The following is a 10,453-nucleotide window of genomic DNA, read 5'->3' as shown; positions in this document are numbered from 1 at the left end:
TCAGTGGAGTTGGTGGTTGGATTTAAGGCTGTTTTTGATTCATTATTTATGATGGAGGTCGAATACAGTACAGTCAATTGATTTTCATTCTAGCTGGAGCCAAATTTAGGGTCATAGACTGTACTAAAATTACAACTGCACAGTTTAATGTAACTGAATCGAGGCTTCAACTATTTAGAAAAAGTATAATGTTCTCCATAAATAACACTGAAAAATAATGTACCTATAGCTCATACCTATACAAGTATGTTCTCTCAAATGTTAACACTCCTGGAGTTGTTTCCAATGTTAATGTTCCAAATCTTATTTTTTGAACATAAAGCTACCTGAAATACACACTATATTCAGAGATGGTTTATAATGATAAGTGTTGTCCTATGTGAAAGCCTCACCCACTAAGCACCACCTATCAATTCAATTTCAATTAGATGAATAAGACACTACCATATTTTTTGAACTATAGTTGCTCCAGAGTATAAGTCACACCAGACAAAAAATGTGTAATGAAGAAGAAAAGAACATATTTAAGTCATACATTTCGGGTAAATTATTTTATAAAATCAGAGACCAGGAACTGACATTTCATGTTGAAAGTCAAGTTACAGTAATAACAATAGAACAGAGAACAACAGACTGTTAACGTCACATATGAACAGTTCTTCAGATAATTATAGCATAAACAGAACAGAACAAGTTTACCAAACTCTCCATCTCACTCCAAATCACTAAATCCATTGCATTCTCCTCAGTTGTCTTTATATGTTTGTTTAAATTTTAAATTTAAGGTCTAGTGCGCCCTCCTGAGGCTGTTAGTGTGAAAATGTTAATATATAAATCACAACAGAGTATAAGTCACAAAACCACCCAAACCATGAAAAAGTGTGAATTATATTCTGATAAATACGGAACTAAAGAAATTAAGTAATAGATTTTTGTGCCAGAAATATACTAAAATAAAAGATTTTTATTTTTTTTTCCCCAGTGTGGCTGTTTTTTGCAGCAATGAGAAACAGAAAAACGTGTCCTAATGTGAGCGGGCTTGCATCTCCACAAACCTGAGTCTTATTTGGTCTGGAAGAAGGCCTTCTTTTGCTTGTCTCCATGGAAACAGTGCTCCTTCCACAGTATGCCATAAAATCTTTATGGAGAATAGTTTTAACTTTTCTATTTCAATAGAATCATGCAGTTGACACCCCCACAAAGTTGCATACTATATCATTTTAAAAGAATCAACAGAAAACAACCACATAAACACTCTAACCTATAATTCTTCAAAATCCCTTTATCATCTCTATAACAAGGCCCATTCTTCACCCCATAGATTCTGTTCATTTCATCCAAAAAGAAGAAAATAGTTCACTGTTCAAACCTATGATTTGATATCCTGACCTCTTATGGCTGTTTGTGCCACAGCGATGGAGAAGTGCACCGAAAATATTGTCAACATTTGGGCATCCCACACTCTGCTGCGGAGTCTGCAGTCTGATGTCAGGTACAATACTGCTCTTTCTTTATCAATTCTGTGGGTCACTGAAACTTCTATTGACTGAGCTTCTATGAACACGACTAAACACAGGAACAGTCAAAAGCTCATGCTGTGTTCTGTACATGGGCATTTTCTATAGAGATGTAACACTATCCTATTGTGACAAGTTACATTTGCAGAGACTCACAATAAATGCAACTTCTTCCTACTTTGACATCTACATTTTTGACTTTTTTGAGCTTTTTGACATAAAAAATGAATACCTAGAGTTGTATTTTGCTTCATTCACGCTTTTCTTCTGTAACCCAGGTAGGTTCCATAGCAAAAAAAAATTCAATTCTGTCAAATGAACAAAAATTTAGAGTGAAAATGTATCACTCTAAAACAAAACTTGGTTCAAATGCTTAATTCAAGCTTGTTTGATGAATCCTGTTTAAGTTTGCCCCATTAAACCACTGAAAAAAACATGCAATTTTCCAGGATTGTTGCATCACAGGTAAAAGTCCAGTTGTCTCCTGCACTGTTTCTAGGTCCATAAAACTCCCTCTGGTGCCAGTAGATGGTGATCTACCTAATCCCAGTTCCAAGTACAGGGCGCACATCTGTACAGCGCCACCTTGGACAGTGATTTTAAATTTGACAAGCAGATAATGGTGTTTAAAAATCAAGTTTTTATCATTTGTAGCTTTTATCTAAAGTCAAACCTTTTTTATCTTTTAAACTTTTTGAACAAGTCATGCATGCTTTTATTTCATCACGCCTGGACGACTGTAATGCACTTTATTCCGGCATCTCACAAAATGCACTTTACCGACTACAGTTAGTCCAAAATTCTGCAGCGTGACTTTTAACGGGAACAAAAAGGAGAGAGCACATCAGCCCAATCCTTGTGTCTTTGCACTGGCTTCCTGTTCATTTTAGAATTGATTTTAAGATTTTATTGTTTGTTTTTAAAGTTTTGAATGGACTGGCCCCACAGTACATCTCGGACCTTTTTTTACACCGCTGCAGGGCCAGCTCCACCTCTTGGTGTCTAAGAGCAGACTTAAAACCGGGGGGACAGGGCCTTTTCTGTGGTGGGCCCTAAACTCTGGAAAGCTTTGCCCCTTCATGTCCGAACAGCCCCCACAGTGGAGTGTTTTAAGTCTTGTCTTAAAGACCCACTTTTATTCTCTAGCTTTTAACACCGCTTGAGTTGTGTGGTCCTCTGTGTCTTTTATTTATTTTATTTAATTTGAATGTATTTTACTGGCTTTTTGTATTTATTGCTTTTCTATGTTTTTGCTCTTATTTTATTTTACTGGTTTTATTATTTTAAGACTAGTATGATTAAATCTGAGCATTTATTTTATCATTTATTATTAGTTTGTGAAATGTGCTATAGAGTCCAACTGGATTGGATCTGTAGGAACAAGGTGTCTGCTGTCTTAAGAGTAATTATTTGAACTTTTAAAATATGAAATGCCAAATTGACTGCTGGTTACTGTTGTATCCCTGTTTTTCTGTGTAAAAAGAATGCAGATTGAACCCACCACCTCTGAATATTTTACTGTCTGTGCCACCTTGTGAACTAACACCTTTTAACACTGCTAAAACTGTCAAATTACCCATCGCTATTACATGCATCAGCAGTATTTGTAAGGTTAGCTGACCTCCACCAAGGCTTGTACTTTAATGTAACATAGTAAAAAGTAAAACTGAAAGAATAAATGTATGATATTTTAAACAGTTTATCTGGCAAAGTCCTTATTTTTACCAACAGAAAACAATAGTGTGTAACTTTTTCGTTTATTGGCTGGTTTCCATGGAAATGTTATTGCTTTTCGTGGAATGATCTACACTGTGGCATTAAACATAATGTACAGTAGTTACGCCACCAAGCCAAATTAGGTCAGATCTGTGGAGAGGTCAGTATGGCTACGTTCAGACTGCAGCCTGAAGTGACCAAATCTGATTTTTTACCCTATATTGCAACCTGTATCTGATCTTTTAATGACAGTCTGAACGATCCGATTTTTTTCAAATGCGACCCAGGCCACTTGGATATGTGCTCCTAAAACCAATACATATCTAATCTTTTGACATGCGGCTTCAGTCTGAACGGCCAGGTCGCATTCATCCCACCTACACGTCAGGCTCGGAGTTTAGTCAATGGAGGGAAAGCGAGATTAGCAAGTTTATTAATATTTGGGGGGATCGCTGTATTCAGGCCAAATTGGAGGTGTCTTAGAAGGAACTGGGCGGTTTTTGAAATGGTTGCCGAAGAAATGGAGCAGCGTGGCTACTGGGGGTCCTGGCTCCAGTGTCTACAAAAATAAAGAGCCAGTGAGCCAAATACAAGAAGGCTAAAGACTCAAACAAATGAAGCGGCCGTGGACATGTAACCTGTCCATTTCACGAAGAACTGTACTGTCTTTTGGGAGACAAGCCCAGCGTTTAGGCAACTTCCGTAGACAACGAGTCATCTTGTCCTCCAATGCTCATGTGGGACACTTTTGGGGCGTTTAAAGTTCACACTGGAGATCACATACAAGTCGCATTTAATTGGAAATGTGAACGACCTCACAAAAAAATTCGGATTTCACAAAAAATCCCTGCAATCTGAACGTAGTCTAAGAGACAGTAAGAATGCAATTTCTTCTTACTTTTGTGTTCCAGGGCAAGACCTTTCCCCCAACTTAGTTATTAGGGACCCGATTCGACCCAAACTAGCACACATTATCATCATGCAGGAGAGAGGAGTCTACCTGATGCCGCGTGGAGGCCTGGGTGCAAAAGAACACATTGCAATCTCAGAAGTGTTTCTACTCTCATTTCAGGGGCCAAAAATAATGCCCAAACTTGAATGGAATCCTCCATCATTCACTTCTACACCACATTAAGTTACTCACCTGAACCCACTTCATTTCTCAGTCTCAGTGAGAGTCTCAGTGAGTCCAACCCGGTTCACCTTGTGTTTGTGTAATTTGTGAAAAACAGAAGCAGTTTCAATGATTCACCTTTTCCAACAATACTGCATTAATGTGCATTGTGAAACATTTCTGGTGGAGAGTCTGCTACCTGCTTTTCTCCATGGAAACATAATTGCTTTGTCTGAAATGTTTCACAGTACAGCTGTCCCTTGCTTTTTTACAGTGTATGAGCGCGTATTGTGTTCCTACCTCTGCGTCCTGATTGGCTAAGGGATTGTAGACCATTGTCAATCTTCTCCGTGCCCTGTCTCCTGTACAGTACAGAATGCGTTCAGCTTGACAAATTTACATAATTGTTGGATCTCTAGCAATGTGATTCTGAAGTGCAGCGCGACCTCTCTTACCATGAGGTACGGAGCTGAGCCGGTCCTTTCTCCTGTGGTCACCTCCGAGCCTGTCCCAACAGTGAGTCCATGAATCCTGGTTTACTCCTGTTTTAGTCCTGTTTTAATCCTAGTTTAGTCCTGGTTTAGTCCTCAACTTCAGTCCTTGAATCAGTCCTAGATTAGTCCTGGGTTAGTCCTGGTTTAGTCTTGGTTCAGTCCGTGGCATATGCAGCACAAAAGTTTGATATAATCTCAGATTAACAGGCAGGTGCGGTGCTGTACTGCGCATGTGCAGGTCTCCAAAAATGGACCCATGCAGGACTCTGTGCTGTAGGCTCCATTACGGAATAAATGAATCTTCGGTTTGTAGCATATAGAAGGCCGAAAATAACATAAGGACGACAGCAATAAGTTTTAAAGGCATAGTTCGGGTATTGTTTTGAGAAGAAAATGCTTTATTTTAATGTCCCCAGCCAAAAAAGTATAAAGTATAAAGTGTGTGGTGAGGGGTTTTACAGACATAATAATGTTAAAATATAAAGTTGACTACTTCGTGAATTTCACCTGTTACGGGTTATTTTTAGAACGTAAACAATAAACGAGGGACCACTGTATGGCATTAAACCTTTTTATCATCATGGAAACCAAACCAGGCCAAGTTACAGGTCAGATCTGTGGAGTGGAGACCAAGCTCACAGTCAGAATGCCTGTTTTTCTAGGTATTTTTGAGCTATAAAACCACCCGTAATTGAATAAATGTAAGGTTCACGTGTTTAATGTCATACTGTGGAACATTCCAGTCAGAGCAATGACATCTCCATAGAAATGTTACAAGAAAAGTTACAACTCATCTGTTTTCTTTAGCGTTTCATTGTGATAAATGTTGACTTCTATAATGTACAGTTTTTTTTTTTTTTTTTTAAAGTGTCTGTATTTTTGCGATTTGTTTCTTATTTGTATCTTATTGCCGTTTATAATTATTGCTGTGTACTGCTCTTTGGTCCACTGTGTTGAAGTTGAAATGGATGCATGAACCTAAATGTGTTCGTGTGATTTGTGGTTTTCAGAAGCGTGAGAAAACGAGAAGCCGTTTCAATCATTTACATTTTCCAACACCACTGCATTACGATCCACTCGAAAGTACACTGAGGCTCATCTCGAAACAGCTTCTCTCTCTCCTCTAGATCCATCTTAAAACAAGATTAATCAAGAGGGACTTACGCTCGGAGATGTCCGCACCACCTGCCATCCGGAATGTGCCATATCAATCAAGCACGCCTCGCTAATGACCCCCCCCCCCCCCGCTGCGGTGGAGGGGAATCGCCGTAGCCCTAGCGCAGTCATTTGCACCAGAGCCTCCACCGCCAACTCTAATGGCTACCCCGCTTTGTCGCTCAGATGAACCCAAGCGAGCGCTGACAGTGTTCGCCAGGAGTCTGTTCCCAAATGAGACAGGGACAGAAATAGGAAAGTCATAAGGAGCACTTGAGAGCAGATAAGAGGGAGTGGGCAGAGAGAGGTGCACTGTACAAAACAACAGCTTACCCCCGAACTTGTGAAAGTGAGACTGGATATTTCAGCCTGAAGGTGATGGAAAGGGAATCTTATGAGGATTTGCATGAAATTGGCTGCGATTATAGTATAATGTCTGAACTAAGGCTATGAAATTAATTGGATTTTGGACACAATTTTGATTTGTGAGTGTGTCGCCAATCTCCAAACTCATATAATCGAGTTGAAACCATTTAAATATAGAGATTGTAGAAAAGCTGGGTATATAGCTTTTTGTAGTGTTATTTCATGTTCAAAGTATATTTTCTCAATCTTGGGAATCGTTGCCAACACAGAATGTCTGTCTTCGTCTACATCCATCTTGACTGCTTTGTTTACTGTTGTGCTGTACCACAAAAGGGACCCAGACAGGCGCTTGACTTTGACGTCATGTCTTCACAACTCTTCACTTTGGCCGGTGCACGGTCTACAACTTCCGGGGTTCTTGAAAACCGTTTAGTGTATTCAGATTCCTGACCTAGTTGCTGGAGAGAAATGAAACTGAGCAAAGGCCAGCCTGGCTATCACAAAACTGCTCTAAGGTGCATATCTGTAGCCAATATTTATTTTCAGTTTGAAAGTTTTGCGTAAATAGCTAATAACTAAGTGTCTTTTGGAGAGAGAAATGCTGAATAAATGCATCGTGTAACTAAAACATAATCGTTTGAATAATCGTGATTTCTTGATCCACAACGGAAATTTGGACACAGTAGCTCACACATCTCAATATAGTATAATAACAAAGAGCGCAAATATAAATGGTTATAATAAATAATAGGAAATGGTTAGAAATATAATAAAATAGCAAGAGATTGGTAAGTTCTGCTGATATTTTTTTATTGATATATAGGCCCAATTTTGATCATTTCTACCCAAATAATATGATTTGTAATGACAACAAACCGATGCATGCATTGTGTAACTTTTCTGTTGGAGGGTCTGTCAAATGCTTTTGTCTATGTCTATGCTTTGCCTGGAATGTTTCACACTAACGCATTAAATCTTTCTCATAACCAGACCAAGTTACAGATCAGATCTGTGGAATGGAACCCTGCTCACAGTGAGAATGTTTGTTTTTCTAGGTATTTTTGCGTTAGAAAACCACCGGTGACTTAATAAATGTAAAGAATAGCTGTGTATTTCTGTGGAACGTTTCAGGCAGAGCAATGACATTTCCATAGAAACAAAAAGGTGATGGACTCCCACTCAAAAAGTTACATAATATACCTTTAACTATTTTACCTATATACCTTTTCTGAACAAAATGTCATGCCCCTGCCTGAGTCTTTGTTCTGTGTGTGTGGATGTGGGCGGAGTCTGCTGGGAGCACCTGCACCCCATCTGCAATCAAGCCTGCTACAAAGGCCCAGCTCTCCTGCCAGACTCTGCCGGAGTGGCCCAGACCTGAGACACGTAAACAGCTCCAGCGGTTTCTGGGATTTGCCGATTTCTATAGAAGATTCATCAAAGACTACAGTAGGAAAGCAGCTCCCCTTACCTGTTGGACCTCCACTCTAGTCCCTTTCAAGTGGTCTAACCAAGCTGAAATGGCTTTTTCCACACTCAAACAACTTTTCGTAACTGCCCCTGTTTTATCTCACCCAGATCCGTCCAAACAGTTCATTGTTGAAGTCGACGCCTCAGACTCCGGAGTGGGTGCTGTCCTGTCCTGTCCTGTCCCAGCGTTGTCCTAAGGATCAGACAATTCACTCTTGTGCTTACTTCTCTGGGTGATTAACATCAGCGGAAGCCAACTATGACATTGGCAACCGAGAACTTCTGGCGGTTGTTTTGGCCCTACAAGAATGGCGCCACTGGCTGGAAGGAGCTGAGCACCCCTTTTTATTGTGTGGACTGACCACAAAAATCTTTCTTGCCTTCGTTCGGCTAAAAGGTTGAATTCTCGCCAGGCTCGATGGGCGCTGTTCCATGGAAGATTTAACTTTGTACTAACTTATCATCCTGGATCCCAAAATGTTAAGCCTGATGCCCTGTTCCGTCAGTCCACTTCTGAGGAGGCTGAAACCCAACTTGCACCTATTTTACCTCCATCTTGCGTCATTGACAAGCCAGATTCAATAGTCAAGCCCTCTTCTTCAAGTTTCCTCCTTGGAGCCGTTAGCTGGGAGATTGAGAAGGTTGTCCGGGAGGCCCAACAAACCCAACCTGACCCAGGGACTGGTCCGCCCAACTGTTTGTATGTAACTGACTCTGTGCGCTCCCAAGTTCTCCAGTGGGGGCATGCCTCCAAGTTGTTTTGTCATCCTGGTTTTAATCGCACTTTAGCCTTCCTCAGACAAAGATTCTGGTGGCCCTCTATGTCTCGTGACACCAGAGCCTTTGTTTCTGCTTGTCCTGTGTGCGCTCGCAGCAACGTCATCTGCCCCCTGCTGGTCTTCTCCATCCTCTGCCAATCCCCAGCTGGCCTTGGTCACATATAGCAGTGGACTTTGTTACGGGTCTCCCCACATCAGAAGGTAACGTCGCTATACTAACCATTGTGGATCATTTTTCTAAAGCCATGCATTTTGTTCCTCTCCCCAAATTACCTTCATTCTCTGAAACCGCTACACTCTTGGTACAGCATGTGTTTCGTCTTCACGGTATTCCCGCAGACATTGTGTCAGACAGAGGCCCACAGTTCTCCTCTCAGGTTTGGAAGGCCTTTTGTCTATCCCTGGGGACTTCAGTCAGCCTTTCTTCTGGTTATCATCCACAGTCCAATGGAGTCTGCACTGCGCTGTGTCACGGCCCGTAACCCCACCACGTGGAGCTCATTTTTGCCTTGGGTCAAGTACGCCCACAATTCCTTGGTGTCATCTGCTACTGGTATGTCTCCTTTTATGGTGTCACTGGGCTTTCAACCTCCCTTATTTCCTGCTCAGGAGACAGAAGTTGCAGTCCCTTCTGTCCAGGCCCACCTGCGACGCTGCCGTAATGTTTAGAAGGCAGCTAGAGCAGCACTCAAGCGCACAAATGTTCGCAACCAGGAGTGTGTCAATCGCCACCGCATTTCATCGCCCACCTACCAACCAGGGCAAAAGGTTTGGCTTTCTTCTTGAGACTTGCCTCTTCAGGTTGAGTCTCCTAAATTGGCTCCCAAGTTTGTTGGACCATTCACTATTGAAAAAATTATTAATCCATCAGTTGTGCGTCTCAAATTACCAAGATCTATGAACATTCATCCCTCTTTTCACGTGTCCCTGTTAAAACCTGTGGTTTCTAGTCCTATCAGCCCTCCAGCCGATCCCCCTCCTCCCACCCGGATCATTGACAATCACCCTGCATTCACTGTGCGCCGTATCCTTGATGTCCGGCGCCGTGGGAGGGGTCACCAGTATCTTGTGGACTGGGAAGGGTATGGTCCAGAGGAGTGATCTTGGGTTCCTCGGCATTACATCCTTGATGCCTCTCTGCTCCAGGATTTCTACCGGCCCTCCCTGACAAGCCTGGTAGGACGTCCGGAGATGTCCCCTAGGAGGGGGGGGTACTGTTACGCCCCTGCGTGAGTCTTTGTTCTGTGTGTGGACGTGGGCGGAGTCTGCTGGGAGCACCTGCACGACATCTGCAATCAAGCCTGCTACAAAGGCCCAGCTCTCCTGCCAGAGTCTGCCAGATTGTTTCGTCTACCTGACTGTGATTTTTCTGTCGGCTCAGTTTTTGATTCTGCCTCGCTTTCTGTATATTATTTATTTATTTATTTACTTACTATTTATATACTTACCTGCATTTTTGTATTTCCTAGTTCCCGCTGTCGACGACTCCTACATTCTGGTTGCTGGCTCCTCATTCCTCCACCGCCTATCTTCCCTGGGCAATAAACCTTTGTTACTTTTGCATTTTTTCTTTTTTGGGGTCCACTCCTGTGGTATGTAACACAAAAATGGAATGCATCAGCTATATTGTTCTCTCATCTTACCTTACGACTGAAACTAATTCAGTCCCTCTATTGCAAAAAAAAAAAAAAAAAAAAAAGCCATTAGACTGATTAACCATGCACTTTATGATTCATTCAGTAACTCATTGTTCATCCAATCAAATGTTCTAGGACTTTGTCGACTTGTACGCGGCTAAGTTCACGTACAAAGTCAAACATGATGAAATTGCTCCTTCTTTGC

This window comes from Boleophthalmus pectinirostris, unplaced genomic scaffold (assembly GCF_026225935.1).
Source record: "Boleophthalmus pectinirostris isolate CB_2022bp ecotype Guang Dong unplaced genomic scaffold, ASM2622593v1 HiC_scaffold_23, whole genome shotgun sequence".
Lineage (NCBI taxonomy): Eukaryota > Metazoa > Chordata > Actinopteri > Gobiiformes > Gobiidae > Boleophthalmus > Boleophthalmus pectinirostris.
This window is presented reverse-complemented; position numbering follows the sequence as displayed.